This window comes from Sander lucioperca, chromosome 12 (assembly GCF_008315115.2).
Source record: "Sander lucioperca isolate FBNREF2018 chromosome 12, SLUC_FBN_1.2, whole genome shotgun sequence".
Taxonomy (NCBI): domain Eukaryota; kingdom Metazoa; phylum Chordata; class Actinopteri; order Perciformes; family Percidae; genus Sander; species Sander lucioperca.
The window spans coordinates 7,691,188-7,708,786 of record NC_050184.1 but is presented as its reverse complement, the minus strand read 5'-3'; the positions used below and the strand labels follow the sequence as shown (position 1 = coordinate 7,708,786).

General features: G+C 41.0%; 1 protein-coding gene across 3 annotated transcripts in view; it reads right to left on the bottom strand.

The window, feature by feature from the left end:
• LOC116040682 (forkhead box protein J3-like) overlaps positions 1-17,599 on the bottom strand; it is a 67,559-nt gene that overhangs the window by 34,273 nt on the left and 15,687 nt on the right. The window lies entirely within an intron of this gene.

Below are 17,599 nucleotides of genomic sequence, written 5' to 3'. Positions count from 1 at the left end.
AACAACAAAAACACACATAGCTGCAAGGACGTACACGTTCAAGAAAGAGTGTGTGCGTGCGTGTGTGTGTGTAATTGTGTAGTGAGAGGAGAAAACTTCCACCCAGAAAGCTATACATACAGTAAGTACAAATGCCTTCTTTCCTACATGTTATGGATACAGTTACATCCCCTCACTGAATGCGAATAGTCATCATCAATAAATGTACTGATTAGCAGTGCTGTGAAGTAAGATAATGAGATTCACTGCTGTGTCCTCCTTTCCACCCACTCCTAACCCTGCCTGATTAATGAGCTTATTGCTAGTAGCTGATGGATCACACCGTCACGGCATCATGTGTGAGTGTGTCTGCGTGTGTTTGTGTGAAACGTTGGAAGGACACTGAAGAAGACTACTCGTTCAACTCTATAACTTTGGCAGGAGAATAATTACATAAATCACATAAACACTAAGATATTTCCATTTGATAACATATTTGAATAACATTGTATATTTTAGTTTCTAGTAAGTATTTAACTATGCAGACACGTAGCTCATAGACTGTGGAAAAAGTTTGGTTTAAAAAAATTTAATACATTTTATGGACAATGTTTAAGAAAACCTTGGGGTAATAATTAAACCTCATTCTTTGTGTTTCAATAGAATCATATTGTTATTAAATAATGGCATTGTAATTCACACTTCTGCAGTCAAAATTAATAATGAAAGAATTAACTAACTAAGAACTATTTAATAATTATCTAATTAAATAACAACAGAAACTTCAAGTTTTATTACCACATTAGATGGATGGATAGAGAAGGGAATGGAAATTTATTTTTGTTGGACTAGGAGTGTGTATGTGCGTACATATGCATGTAGACACTGTATATATCATTTTGAGTGCAGACTACAATGCACCTGCAAACATTCATTTTACATTCTACTGTATGAGTTCACTTCCCATAATGCCTTCTGATTTTACAGTGACATTTTTAAAGACTGGAGACTAAGAGCTAAGTCGCAGACAAATAAGGTCAAACAACCATTTTTACACAGTTATTATTAGATATGAGGCTTTATGCATGCATGTGTGGTATGTACAGTAGATACTGTTTATGTGTGTGTGTGTGTGTGTGTGTGTGTGTGTGTGTGTGTGTGTGTGTGTGTGTGTGTGTGTGGTAGCGGCTGCTGCTGCTAGTTAACGTAGGGTGCAGCATCCTGGACTTGAAGAGGTTAGTTATATAAGGTTTACTTGATAGGCATGGATGACTTTTTGACAAAATGCAATGTGATATAATGTGATGTGTGACAAAAAGTCAGGTTTTGGAAACATGCTTTCGGGGGTGAGAGGAAAGACAGAGAAAGGGAGTGTAAGACTCTGTGTGTGTGTGTGTATGTGTGTGTGGATCAGTCAGAGAAAGTGATCAAAGAAAGACCGACATGGTTGAAGAGATTAAAGTATGTGCATGTGTGTGCAGACGAGGTAAGGTGCAGGTTAAAGGAGCCTGAAGGGTATTCTGGCCATAGGCAGGATCCTTGCTGTGTGTGTGTGTGTGTGTGTGTGTGTGTGTGTGTGTGTGTGTGTGTGTGTGTGTGTGTGTTTGTGTGTGTGTGTGTGTAAATACGCCAAGGAAACAGGTCACACGAAGAAGACTGAAGTTACATAAGCGGTAGGTTTGTAAGATTTGGGTCATGGCAGCTGAGTTACATACAAAAGGGGCAACATGAGATGACATTTCCTCTATACTGAAGGAGACTTGAAAAGTTTCACATGTGAGGCAACAACATTTTCCCTTTTAACAAAACAATGCTGATTACACTGAATGGTTGGTTGGTAAAGTTGATGCCTAGGTTTTTTAGTAGTAACAGTCCCATTCATTTTCTGCATAAACAATGTAAGGTGACTCATAGTTGGAGCACTCCAACTGTCCTTGTTGAATAAGCAGCTGTGCTAGAAAAATATCTGGCTCTTAAAACCAGTCAAAGGTACAAGCCTGTGTGATTAAAAACTTAAGGTCAACTATGACTCCCAAACAACATTTCTGTGATAAACAAGGCCTTCAAAACATTTTTTTCCTCAATCAGCTTCTTTCTGTGAGTGATTGGATCCAACATGAACACGCAATCTTCTGCTAAATTAAGAACCGTTTTAGGTAACATCAGGAAGTATGATAAACAGGAACAAGTTAAAATGAATTAATCAGTAGTCAAGTTTCTATCTAAAGCAGTGTTACAGTCTCATCGTCGCTCCACACACGCAAATGTATTTGCGTTTCTATTGGACTGTCGCTTTCTGTTTTTATCGATACACTAAGTTTTCTTTCAAGTAACTGTAAAGTTATTTTCATTGTTTCAGCTCAGGTTGCAAATTGAAAATGCGCATAAAAAAGGGGAATGGCATTTAGCGAGTATGACTGTGGTATCACACTTGCTGCTGAAATCAAGCCAAATTTACCATGCTAGCCTTTAAGTACAGACATCAATACTTTTTCCTCTTCTTTATTTATCTCAGCTATTACATATTTGAGACCCAGCCATTATATAAGTATGACTTTTGGATTCCATTTAAGAATTTCGCATGCATACAGATAAATAAAACGCACAATCTAAGGTATCAACTTCAGGACTGTTGACAATGTAAAAATAAATTGTATAAGGCTTATGAAGCACTTAAACAATAATGTACAGTTTTGAAGTGAATACATAAAATATAAATAAAACTGGACAGCTGAAAACAAATGCAAGAAACACATTTAAACAAATGTCAATGCACTGCAAATCCAACATACTGAACTATTATGGTTTTGGAGATGGCTGAGCCTTAGTGGCTGGAGAAAAGTAGATCTTTAGGTTTTTGTTTGAAAATAATGTGGCTTGGCAAGCTGTAACAGAAATGCTGGGAGTCTCTACTTTGCAAGATAAAAAAGGAACCCTTCATGTATATGGTTGTATGAATCCCTGCTCAACTGTGCGTCTGCAGGGAGACTGAGGTCAAAGGGCAGGAGGTTTCCTGGCCAAGATTTTAACCTACAGAGGGCCTATGGAGTGTGATGTGCGTACACAAATGCACACCCACACGGCAGTATTCAGAAGCATCTCTCCTGTGCCCTTCAGGATGAATGTGTTGTGCGCCCACAGACAGAATAAGAGACAGAAACAGAGAGAAAAGAGGGGATATTTGGTGAGAAGAGAGGGGAGATTTTATTAACTTTCAGCTGAACCCATACAGTGCATAAAGAGAGGGTAAAATGTGGTAAAGTTTGAAGGTAAGGCAGAGGAGAAGGAGCTGGGAGGTAGGAGGGGGTGCAAGAGGCACAAAGAAATAAAGAGCTGGAGTCGGCTGGAAGAGGGAGTGTGGGGGTACGACGAGCACATACGGACAGGTGTCTTAGATGTGAAGTCTCTTGGGTTCTGAGCATCATTGAGATGCCTTATTATATCCTGATGGTGACGGAGTGACAGACGCTCCGTGAGAATGTGGGGTTGAATACAAGTTACTACATCAAACCCCATCTAATACATATTCATTTAATTTCATGGACCCTTCCCCCTCTCTCCTTACTCCCTCACTGAAGTATTTCACACAAGGCATCTGTAAGATGAGGTGTGTGTGTGTGTGTGTGTGTGTGTGTGTGTGTGTGTGTGTGTGTGTGTGTGTGTGAGAGAGACTGTGCAGTGTGTTTGTACACTGGTGTATGTTTCTGCAGTTTTCAGTGTTGCTTGCGCATGCACCTGCATACACAGTAAGTGTGTAGGCAGGGGTGTGTGTTTGTGTGTGTGTGTGTGTGTGTGTGTGTGTGTGTGTGTGTGTGTGTGTGTGACTGGCACAAAGACATCTCAGACAAGATGGAGAAAGGGTTGCTGCTGTCTCTAGAGATCTGAAGCGCCAGGGCAGTCTAGAGGTTAGAGAAGCGAGCTTGGGACCGGGAGGTTGCTGGTTCAATCACCATTCCAACATATTTACCTGGATAAATAAGGTTTGATGTATAATACATTTCAGTATATCATTCCAACCAGCAGGTCCTGCTACAGCAAATGTGCTAAATCAGCTAAATGATTGCGGAGCAGGTAACAGTGTTGCATTTCAACAAGCCCGGGTCAGTCTGCTTTAATTATTGCGCCGGCCAGGCCAAGCCATGAACACATGCATTTCCACTGTATCCTCACAGTGATCCTGTCTGGTAAGCAGATCAAAATGTGTCTGTACTGGTGACTAGAGAAAAACCTCTGCTTTTAAAAGTCTCTCTGTGTTCAGTACTTTCAGATATCAGCCTTATTTTACAGTAGTATTCAGTACTGAAAGCTTTACATCTGTATCAACGCTGTGTTAAGTTACTGCTTAAGCTTTTCTCCAACAAACCAGCAGGATGCTTTTATTGTGAAGCTGCTATAGGAAATATAAAGTGCTTATCGCCAAGTAAAAGTATCTTTGTTTGTAGTGCCATTCTCTAATAAAACGTACAAGCAGAAACAGACACAGTGAGCCGTTAAATGAAGAGCTGCACGTGACAGGCTTTTCTGCAAACCAGCACACCTCCAACAACGTATTGTACCATGCCATGCTGTGCAGAGGAAAAACAATCATGCTGTGCCGGCATGGCTTGAGTGGCCACAGTTGTTCACGGCTCAGCTCAGCAAGACTATTCCCGCCATTATCAAAAAATGGCATGTCATGAGCAGCTCAACCAAGTGCTGGTTTTAGCTGGTGTCTTTTGAATCATTCTCAGAGGCCTGAGGAAGTAAAACTATCCAGTCGTCCACAATAAAAAAAAAAGGCAAAGATCAGAGAAAAGTACTCACAGTATCTTGTGACTTGTCGGATTTATCTTGCGACCCTTTGTGATGTCCCGATCTCCACGTTCGCAACCACTGTCCTTAACTGTCAAACATTAGACAGACTCCACTAGCTACCATCCTCCCTGTGTCACATCAGTAGGATTTTTCATCTCACACCTGATTTAGAAAGACAAATGCTTTCAGCTTCTATATTTTTAATATAGTGTTTCAAAAATAACACAAGCAGTGAGAGGTCAAGGTGGCACACATCCTGTTGCTGGTTGTGTCGAGCAGAGCGTTGGGCGAAGTGACAGCTTCTGTCAGTGGCTTTCCGGGAGAGGAGGCGAGTGAGCAGGAGAGGAGGAAGTAGGACAAGCAGGAAGGAGTGCCCTGGTTATACTCTGAATCCCAATAATTCTTGACAGCCTTCTTTCTCTATTCCCGTTCTTACTTGATAAAATAAAGACCATTCTACAGTGAGTTATGAATGTTAATTAAACGGTGGTGAGGTTGAGTTTAGCAGTAAGCATTTATTTCATAGTCATATCTGCAGTCATAGAGAAAGATATGAAACAAATAGGTGGTTTAATATATCTGCCTTTTCATAGATTCTTGAAAAACGTAAAAAAAAAAAATGAAATCAATGGTTCACATCTGACAATCACTGACTAAATCTGCTTTGGTTCAGACTCAGTCTTTAGGTCAAAATACTTCAGTGAAAATCAACTGATGACCAGTGTCCATTTATCTGACTGGCCTTCCTTAAAAAACACCACGCAAGTTTTGCTGGCACAAATCACCACATACACTTGAGCAGGGCTTCTAACATTGTGAAACATTTACAGTTTCCTCTTTTGTTCTATGATAATACTATGAATGATGGTTTTTTTTAGAGCTCTGACAAGAGACAGGCCCACGTCTCTTTGAGAGGTAAACCCAGGGACTAGCGAATAAGCTCATTCTGTGGTATAATTGTTGCAATCCAGAGTGCTACGGAAACCAGCCGTAAGCCTTTTATTAGCCATATGGAGAGTGCTACAGGCCTGGCTTGTTAGAGAGGGAAATGCGGTGCTGGATGGGTGCCAAATCCTCGAGGAGATAGCAAGAGAAATTCCTCACTTTTAATTAAGAATTTAACACTGAGACTGCTAATAGTGATTAGTATGTAATTAAAAGCTCCAGCAGTGTTACACATACAACTTAAATTAATAGCTGCATGTACAGTGCCTTGTGAAAGTATTCGGCCCCCTTGAACTTTTCGACCTTTTGCCACATTTCAGGCTTCAAACATAAAGATATAAAAATGTAATTTTTTGTGAAGAATCAACAACAAGTGGGACACAATCATGAAGTGGAACAAAATTTATTGGATATTTCAAACGTTTTTAACAAATAAAAAACTGAAAAATTGGGCGTGCAAAATTATTCAGCCCCTTTACTTTCAGTGCAGCAAACACTCTCCAGAAGTTCAGTGAGGATCTCTGAATGATCCACTGTTGACCTAAATGACTAATGATGATAAATAGAATCCACCTGTGTGTAATCAAGTCTCCGTATAAATGCACCTGCTCTGTGATAGTCTCAGAGGTCCGTTTAAAGAGCAGAGAGCATCATGAAGAACAAGGAACACACCAGGCAGGTCCGAGATACTGTTGTGGAGAGGTTTAAAGCCGGATTTGGATACAAAAAGATTTCCCAAGCTTTAAACATCCCAAGGAGCACTGTGCAAGCGATAATATTGAAATGGAAGGAGTATCAGACCACTGAAAATCTACGAAGACCCGGCCGTCCCTCTAAACTTTCAGCTCATACAAGGAGAAGACTGATCAGAGATGCAGCCAAGAGGCCCATGATCACTCTGGATGAACTGCAGAGATCTACAGCTGAGGTGGGAGACTCTGTCCACAGGACAACAATCAGTCGTATACTGCACAAATCTGGCCTTTATGGAAGAGTGGCAAGAAGAAAGCCATTTCTTAAAGATATCCATAAAAAGTGTCGTTTAAAGTTTGCCACAAGCCACCTGGGAGACACACCAAACGTGGAAGAAGGTGCTCTGGTCAGATGAAACCAAAATCGAACTTTTTGGCAACAATGCAAAACGTTATGTTTGGCGTAAAAGCAACACAGCTCATCACCCTGAACACACCATCCCCACTGTCAAACATGGTGGTGGCAGCATCATGGTTTGGGCCTGCTTTTCTTCAGCAGGGACAGGGAAGATGGTTAAAATTGATGGGAAGAAGGATGGAGCCAAATACAGGACCTGGAAGAAAACCTGATGGAGTCTGCAAAAGACCTGAGACTGGGACAGAGATTTGTCTTCCAACAAGACAATGATCCAAAACATAAAGCGAAATCTACAATGGAATGGTTCACAAATAAACATATCCAGGTCTTAGAATGGCCAAGTCAAAGTCCAGACCTGAATCCAATCGAGAATCTGTGGAAAGAACTGAAAATTGCTGTTCACAAACGCTCTCCATCCAACCTCACTGAGCTCGAACTGTTTTGCAAGGAGGAATGGGCAAAAATGTCAGTCTCTCGACTTACAGCTGTAATCGCAGCAAAAGGTGGCGCTACAAAGTATTAACTTAAGGGGGCTGAATAATTTTGCACGCCCAATTTTTCAGTTTTTTATTTGTTAATGTTTGAAATATCCAATCAATTTCGTTCCACTTCATGATTGTGTCCCACTTGTTGATTCTTCACAAAAAATTAAATTTTTATATCTTTATGTTTGAAGCCTGAAATGTGGCAAAAGGTCGAAAAGTTCAAGGGGGCCGAATACTTTCGCAAAGCACTGTATGTGTGCTGTGTATATATATATATATATATATATATATATATATATATATATATATATATATATATATATATTTGCGTACATGTGTGTGTATGAAGGGAGCCTTTAAATGACACTGTGCTGATCTCGATTTGTTCTCCAAATGATAGCAACAGTGATAGATACAGTGCTCAGCATTAATGAGTACACCCATGCTAAATTTGACTAATAAGAAGAATAAAAAAATCATCTTTTGGAAATTGATCTTAATGGCTTAATTTAAAAAAAATGAGGAAAAATCCAACCTTCAAGGACACTAATTTTCTTTGTGAATGAATAATGTATCGTGAATAAATAAATGTTCTTCCTTAAAATACAGTGGGCATAAGTGAGAACACCCCTATGTTAAATTCCCATAGAGGCAGGCAGATTTTTATTTTTAAAGGCCAGTTATTTCATGGATCCAGGATACTATGCATCCTGATAAAGTTCCCTTGGCCTTTGGAATTAAAATAGCCCAACTTCATCACATACTCTTCATCATACCTAGAGATTGGCATGGGGTACTTTCCATAAAATCATCTCTCGATGCACATCAAACCAGCTATTAGGCTAACTGACATAAAAACATGCCAATCTCTAGGTATGGTGAAGGGTATGTGATGATGGGCAAGATGGCGGCAGGTGGTTTCAGTGGTTTGGCAGTGACCCTGTACCTGCTGATTCTCACATCTATACAATTGTGGGGAAACTGGTCTGCTGCTTGTGGATGCTCATCTTGGCATGCCATCTCACCGGAAGACCCCGCTGTTCCACTTGATTTGTGGAGTCAGTACATTTTATATTCCAACTTTCTGGATGACGGACGAGCATCTGCCCGGTCCCCGTCTAGCCAATGTAAGCGGCGCAGACAGAGAACGACCTCCATACCAGCGAAACAGGGTTATTCCATCATCTTCTGTAGTATCCTTCTGTTATGTGGGGACATCCATCTTAACCCTGGGCCTGCGACCTACGAGTCACAACTCGCAGAAAATTGGAAATCAGCTGTTCCCTGTGGACATGTGGCAAGAACGATAATATACTTATGTGACGCTCTCCCTGCAGGATTATGAGGTAAAAATCCTCTGATAAAATCAGGGCCTGAACATAATGTTGCCCAAACACTGATAAAAGCGGGCCCATGTATTAAGACAAATGCCTCACAGACTGCCACCGTGTTTTTTTAAACAGCATCAAACGAAACGTTTCAGACTGTTAACCACGCAAGCGTATCATGGAACCCGAAAACAAAACCGAAAGGTGTTTTTGGTGGACATTTGAATATACGAAGCGTTGTATCAAAAACTGAACAACTGGAACATTTGCTAACAGACTCAAACCTTGACTACCTGTGTCTCACGGACACTTGGCTAACTCCTACAACTCCTTTATCTGTATTTAATATCCTGGGTTATAAGGTGTACAGACGAGACAGAAGTCAAGGGAAAGGCAGTGGGGTTTTAATTTATGTTAAGGAGAGCATTCTAACCAAAGAAATAGATATGAATGAAAACACCCTGGAGTGTGTAGGGGTTACTATTACATTGTCCCCCGAAATGTCTTTTGTTGTCTTTGCAGTTTATCGCCCACCTACTGCCACAAATGATTTTTTTAGCTGTTTATCTGCAACCCTTAAACAACATGAAAGAAAAGAAGTTATACTTATGGATGACTTCAACTTAAACTGGCTTGATAAATCACGCAGAAAAAACTTAAGGATGTTGCAAAAACATTTAATATGGTACAAAAGATAAATAAACCCACACAAATAACTAAATCTTCCCAAACATTATTGGATTTAGTTTTTACAAATACAACAGAAAGGATAACTAAAACATACAACCTGGTTACTGGCCTGTCAGATCATAATCTTACATTAGCTGCTAGGAAACTGACTAAATCACGGTACAGGGACAAAAATTCAGGGAAAGGTAATCCCACTATATAATTTATTCCAAAGAGAGATTTAATACAAATTGAGAAGGAAATAAAGCAAACAAATTGGAAGGACACTGTTGAAAATAAATCCTGTGAGCAAGCATGCAATGAAATAATGTCACCCCTCAAAGATGGCTGACAAAGTTGGTAAAGATGCTTTTAAAAGGGTAGGGTTGCTGCCAGTACATGTTAGAGTGGAGCAGTTAAAGTTGAATCATATGTATAATGTCATAAATAGCTCTGCTCCCAAATATCTACATTCCCATATAAAAATGGTTCATACACAGCCTAATCACAATACTAGGGCCAGTGTCCGTTCTTATAAAGTGCCCAGAGTCAACAATGCAGCTAGAAGTTCTTTTTTTTATACAGGTATAACATTGTGGAATAATCTGCCGTTTTCCCTCAAAAGTGTAAATACCAGAGGGGCTTTTAGACACAAGGTTAAGGCTTTTTATGGAATAGAGTAGCCAATATTTTTTAATTAGAGTAGACTGATTATTTTATGTGATTTATGATTCTCTGATTTTAGAATGCTTTTAAACCTTGTATGATCTGTATTATATGTTATTGTCTTTGACCTGAAATAGCTCTTCGTTATGTGTTGCATGTTTTAACACCAAGGACCATGTTGGAAATAAGTGTTTACACTTTAACATGCTATCCTTTGGATTATGTTGTTTGTCAAATCCAAAATAAATCAAATCAAAAGATATTATATCAAGATATACAAAAATAATGGCCAGAAAACCTAGAGCTAAACATAGATTGCCTTGGTTTAATAGTAATCTCTGGGAACTAATGAAAAAAAGATATGCCTCTCTAAAAAGGTTTCTAAAATCGGGTTTAACTACTGATCATCTAATCTATAAAAGTCTGAGAAATAAGGTTACAATGCAGCTTAGAAAGGCTAAAGCATCCTTTTTCCTTGAAATCAGAGAAGCAAAAGGGAATAGTAAACAACTATGGAATAGCATTGACAAAAAAAGTATGATAGCATACAGCTCAAAATAAATAATGATATTCAAAACGATAGCCTAGCTATTGCAACAGAATTTAACGATTATTTTTTGAATTCTGTGGAAATACTGGGTCAGAATTTTACTAAAAAAACACTTAATTACTCCTTAGTCTGTGACAGTGCTGATTTTACCGGCCTATTAGCATCCTTCTGGTCATCTCAAAGGTCATTGAAAAGGTTGTAGCAGAACAACTAATTGCTCACCTTGACTCTGAGGCCTTTTTACACCCTATGCAATTTGGATTCAGGAAAAAACACTCAACTGAAACAGCGTGCTGCTACAAGGATCAAGGTGGAGTGGTGGGAGCAGTTTTTCTTGATTTAAGCAAGGCTTTTGATACGGTTAATCATGAGATAATATTAAGCAAATTGGCAAACTACAATCTTTCAATAAACACACAAAACTGGTTCAAATCTTACCTGAGTGGACGATATCAGTGCGTGCAGGTGAACAATACATTGAAAAGATGCACTATGGGGGTCCCGCAAGGGTCAATCTTAGGGCCGCTGCTTTTTAGTATATACTGTATATATAAATGACCTTCCACTTCCCTCTCAGCTCTGGGGTTGATTTATTTTAGTCAAAGAAAGATGGCGCCTGTGTTTGGCTATGCGTCGGTCACCTCTCTGCTCTCTCATACATTTGTAATCTTCCTTGTGATTTTCCTTGTGTCAACCCTATCAACTACCAGTTATGTCTCCGCAATCATACAGTATGATCGGGCCGCGTTGCTCCGCATTAAGGTCTTTCCCTCCAAAACTGGAATGCCACGCGTCATCGCCGGAATACCTGTTGCTTACCCGGCGCCGCGGCAGAAGAAGGAAGCGGGGATTCAGGGCTGGGGTCCAAGTTTGGAGGAGAAAGTGGCGATCCCGTGGATTTTCATCTGTGCCGAACGGATCCAGAGCTCCTGGGAGTGAGCGGTGCCTGAGGCCGGTTCCGGTCTGCGAGTCAGATCGGGACGCGGTCTGTGCGTCATCGCCTGTGTGGAACACCTCCGACCGGATCTTCCCCACCCGGCCTGTTTGCCACCGTGCGCCCCGCCAGCGTGTCCTGTGCCCGGTTACCTGTCATCCAGCATGTCCCAGGCCAGCCCTTGTCACGCACACGCTCTACTAGGATTGCACTTCTCAATGCGCGCTCCATTGCGAGCAAGGCTTTTACCATGAACGACCATTTCACTAATGAGAACTTGGACTTTCTGTTCATTACGGAGACGTGGCAGCGGGAGAACGAGCACTTTCATCTTAAAGAACTATGCCCCCCGGACTGCTTTGTGTTTGGGACTCCTCGGCTCGCGCGCCGTGGAGGCGGACTTGCGCTGGTCTTTCGGGATTCTTTCTGCTGCAGTTTGATGGACACCGCTTCGTTCAACTCCTTTGAGCTGCAGATGTGTAAGGTTGGGAAAATACACCCCTTTTACTGTGTTTTAGTTTACCGACCTCCTGGTCCAGCACGTATATTTCTTGATGATTTCTCTGAGTTTTTAACGTCTATCATCAAACTAGATCGCGTTTTAGTCCTTTAATCTGCATATTGACGATCCCTCTTGTTCGACTGCAGCTGAACTGTTGACTATTATGGATTCTTTCAATTTCGTACAGCATGTTTCTGGCCCCACGCATAAAAAAGGCCACACGTTAGATTTGGTTTTCTCTTGTGGCCTAAACATTGATAAACTGAGTGTTGAAGAACTTCAAATTAGTGACCATTGTTGTACCAACAGGGGTTGGTTTTAGGAAGGGGGAACAATTGAGCACATTATAGTTTTAATTGTAGATTAGGTGGGACTGTGGTTGTAAAATTGTATATTTTAACGTTTTGTATTTCACTTGCGTGGAATTTTTATTGTGTTACTGACCTGCCAAGGGACTACGGGTGGAAAATAGCACTTGTGCTACAACCTGGTACAATGCATCTCTCCTTGTTCTTATACAAGGTTAATGTTAACTTGTGCATTGTCCCTGTTTAAATAAATGAATCAATGAATGTGGGTCTATTTTAATTCCAAAGGCCAAGGGAACTTTATCAGGATGCATAGTATTCTGGATACTATGCATCCTGATAAAGAGATGATAGATAGATGATTTTATGGAAAGTACCCCATGCCAATCTCTAGGTATGGTGAAGGGTATGTGATGAAGTTGGGCTATTTTAATTCCAAAGGCCAAGGGAACTTTATCAGGATGCATAGTATCCTGGATTCATGAAATAACTGGCCTTTAAAAATAAAAATCTGCCTGGCTCTATGGGAATTTAACATAGGGGTGTACTCACTTATGCTCCCTGTATTTTAAGGAAGAACATTTATTTATTTACGATACATTATTCATTCACAAAGAAAATTGGTGTCTTTAAAGGTTGGATTTTTCCTAATTTTATTTAATTAAGGCATTAAGTTCATTTTCCAAAAGATGATTTTTTTATTCCTCTTTTTAGTCAAATTTAGCATGGGTGTACTCATTTATGCTGTGCACTATATGTGGCAAAAGGGATGATCACAGTTATACATCTCAACAAAAAATACTTTGTTGTTCATGATAAAAATATTATGATTATGATGATGATGATTATTTTATCGCTTATCTCAAGATGTTTTCATGTTACAGAAGTATAACTTTTCTTACTTATTGTTTCTCATTAATCTCTATGTAACAAAATGTATACATGCTTAACTGTGACGTGGTGAATTCTGAACAACAATCTGTGTATTTTCTATCTTCAGTAGTAAGGCTCCATCTATACACTTTTATTACTTAGGTTTCCAATGTGATCGAGGCAGTGTGACAGTTTCTTTTAGGTTTAAAATTTCCTTTTATCGCAGTTGTTTTTAAACACTCCAACACACTTTAGAAATGTACCGAGAAGCCAAGGTAAAGCTGGATTCTGGCAATCTTTTGCTGTTTTTGTCACTGAAATTGGTATTTCATTCTCTAAAGGTTGATTACATTTGCTATCAGATATGAGCTTTGATAGCAAAATGTCAAAAAATGTCATTTAAAAGGTTTAATTTGAATGGCAAGGAATCTATATTGTATATCACAATTTCTAACATGGTGTCAAGAGGGAGACTTTGACCTTGAGACATACACGCACACACACATCTGGACAGCAGATTGGTCTAGCGTGACATGTAAACTGGGAATGCTGGGGTACATGTAAGAGTTCTGTATGTGTTCTCCTCTTCCTGAAATGACTCTCAGGAAAACCCAACAAACACATCATCATGCACATAGAGCCACACACATACACGAGCACTACATACCGTAGATGTACAGACACACTGTTTCCCACAGATTGTCTCAAAGCTGAATCACAACAAGCTCAGTTTGGTGGTGACATTTTTCAGTTGGGCTCATAAGAAACCTCGGTGCAGCTACAGCCACATTATGACTCCCAGCAGCCAATGACAGCAGCCTTTCTCCACATACGCGAGTACACTTGACACTGTGCACCGACCTCCACTGAGCTCAGTCGCAGATCTCCCGCAGAACAGGCAGGAGAGGAAGGGAGCCATAATAATGGCCCAGTGCTGATTCATATCAGGTGATTGTCTGTGACATGTGGTGTTCAGCCAAAGGCCAAAGGCCATTGCGGTAGCGCTGCCCTTTACAACGTCACATTAGGCCTTGCTAATTCGCAGGCAATTAGCCTGGCTGCATGGGAGCTCGCCCGAGGCGGCGGGGGTCGCAAGAGAGCAAGTTCGTCAGCACAGACTGCAACAAGCCATTTGGTGAAGGTACAGGTCTAAGCATTTCTCAAGGAGTAAAACAAGGAAGGCCTACCCATTTCAATGATAATATAATGGGGAGGTGAGCTTTGAATAACATTTCTCATCACACTCTGAATAGAATAGAGCAGCATAGAATACAAATTAATCTTACATACTTTTTAATTTAATCAATTCATCAGTTAGTCTGACTTCTTAAAATTGCTTGTTTTGTCCGACCAGCAGTCCTTAACCTAAGATGTTGATGATATAAAAGAGCAAATAGTCAGGCTGAAACCAGCGAATGTTTACCATCTTTGCTTGATAAATGACTTAAATCCATTATCAAAATTGTTCTGTTGATTAACTAAACGTTTCAAAACTCCGTAGAGTTAAACTAAATAGAATAGAAAATAATGTTATCATTAGGTGGAAAACAATATTTCACCAACACATAAAATGAGCACAACAATCTATATCTAAACAAACTAGAGACCATTTTGCGATGGGATCACACCAGCTGCATTGCCAAATCGGACCAGAGGCGTAAAGTGGGGGGGCCTCTTCCCTACTTCCTACTAGAGGATGGATACCCGAACCAAGCCCGTCGGGACCTGTCGGGACCTGACGGGACCCGACGGTATCCGATGGGCCGGGCCGGGTTCAGAGAGATATTTAAAAATGATGTTTGGGTTTGGGTCGGGCTTGGTCACATCAGCGCGATAAGGCATTGAACTTTTTAAATTTAAAAAAACTTGTTGCCCCATGTGCGCTGATGCGCTAATCTGTTGACATTTCTGAATGCCTTCCTACAGTTGCTTAATAAAAGTGGGCTTTTCCACCCAAACAAGTATGTTTCGGGCTTGGACATAAATATCTTAATGCCTGTCGGGCTCGGGCCGGGTTCAGTTATTGCTCTGTCGGACGCGGGCCGGGCTCGGACAGAAAAATGTGGCCCGATTTTTAAACTCAGAATTCATTTTGACATCAACTGCACACCTGCAGAGTTTCCTGACTTCATCTTGCCCGGTTGTCGGGCCAGGGGCGTAAGGTGGGGAAGCCAAGACAGTTGCTCAGACCACACCCATTTAAAAACTGTGACATCATTTTTATCTCAACTACACACCCGTACAGTTTTGTGACTGCATCTTTCACGGTTGTCGTGGGCCAGGGACATAAAATGTGTGTGTGTGGGGGGGGGCCTTCCCTACATCCAACCCCCCTACTTGAGGGGCCCTTGCTTGGACCACACCCATCTTCGAAATCTGCCTTCATTTTGATCTCAACTACACACCTGTAAAGTTTCGTGACTGCATCTTTTCTTGCACAGATGCGATGCTATTGCAGTGGCAAAATCTGGCCACAGACACATAAACACCTGGCAAAGTGCTTAAAACCGCCTCTATTAGTTCACCACATTTTGCCATAATCACACACACACACACACACACACACACACACACACACCTAAAACATCATAAAAGGAAAGCTAATTAAGGCAAAACACTAAACAAAAAATACTGCAGGGCAGGTGGTGAAGGTCAGTATTTACATTTTCTGATTGTAAAAACCCACCAAAAACTGATTTAATTAGAGACAATAAAAGACAAAAACAAAGCAAAAAAAGAAACCCCTGTGTGGCTTTGGTCTTCCACTGCGTACTCACTATGAGCTGTGGTAAAGGTGGACCCTAGAGAGGAGGGACACGTGGGTGTGAAGGGGCTGCGAGGGGGGATGCAGAGGCCATGGGAAAGTAGATTGGTGCGCATTGTAGGACACAGACAGAGAGAGTGAGAGGTTGGTAAAGATAACATAAGGGAGATAATGCTGTTCCAGTAATATACAATCAACGTCTTGCGCTTGTAGGGAAGACTTTGAAGGGATTTAATAAAAAAGTATTAAGTGTATTTTTTGGCAAAATGGAAGTTATCACTGTATTGACATTTATAATTCCTGAATCAATAAAGAAAAACTGGACTCACAACACTGAATCCCTCTTTAGGAAAGGACATAGCAGACTGTTCTTTCGGAGACTCTGATCCTCCCGTGTGTGCATCAGGCTCCTGCGGTCTCAACAAGCTGTTAAGAAAGGCCAGCTATGTTGGAACGTGTGAAGGCAGGGGCGGAGAGGACGAGGGACAAAATCAAAGCCATCTTGGATATCCCTTCTCACCCTCTCTACAACAAGCTGTGGCAGACTGGCAACTTGTTGCAGAGAGAAGGATGAAGGACAAGAAATCAAAGCCTGGGAGTTGTTCCTTGTCTGAGTCAACGGTCTGAGGATGTCATTTGCTGTACAGATTGTGAAGCCCCTGATGCAAATTCTTGATTTGTGATATAGGGGTATATAAATACAATTTATTTGACTTGAGCTTTGTTGTTCTTGTTCTGCTGTATGTCTATTAGTGTATAAATGCCTTGAGAGAAACAAAAAACAGATTCAAATTGGCTTGTGGCTCGGAGGTAGCATGGCCTACAACCACAAGGTTGGCAGATCGATTCCAGGCTCCTCTGGCCACAAGTCAAACTGTCCCTGAGCAAGACACTAATGGCGCTTACCCACTGCTAGTACCAGCTCTGCTCGGCTCGACCGCGGTGCCCCGTCCTCCATTTTCCATTGCAGATTTAGAACCTCCTCATGCGTGAGGCGGGCATGGCTGGTCGTCACAGCGACGCCGCAGGAAACCCGACACACACACAAAACCATCGAAGGTGTGTTGTTTTTGATTCTCGGCATGTGGCTGTTGCCACAGGCAGAAGACAAATTTTGTTTCAAAAGAAGCTGGAGACAGCAAATAAAACACACCGCTGGCTAAACTATTTAAAAATAGCGGGTTTGTTCAGGACACCCCCAAATGTCGCTAGCATGACGCAGTGATTAGTGACATTCTCTCAGTAGTCTGCAGGTTTTCACGTCACCTTTTGGTATCGCCTCAGCTCGCTTGGAACCTCGACGGAGGTGATACTAAAAAAAGTACCGGTTAGCTAGTACTAGGTACTTTTTTTCCTAATGGGAAAACAAAAAAGGTGAGTAGAGTCGAGGTGAGTCGAGCAGGTACCATGTAACGCCATAAGCTCCCCGGAGGCTGCATGTATAGCTGTCCGCTGCTCCACTACTTAGGACGGGTTTATATGCAGTAATTGAATTTCACTACATTGTACTTTATGTATGTGATGAATACGAATAAAGTTTGTTTTGTTGTATGTGTTCACATGCTTGGCCAATAAAGCTGATTCTGATAGAACACAATGCTTGCAGAGAAGCTAAGCATTGTAAAACGTGGATGCTTCACACACACATCTTCAACCTGGCAGCAGAGAAGAGATACAATAACCACAGTTTTA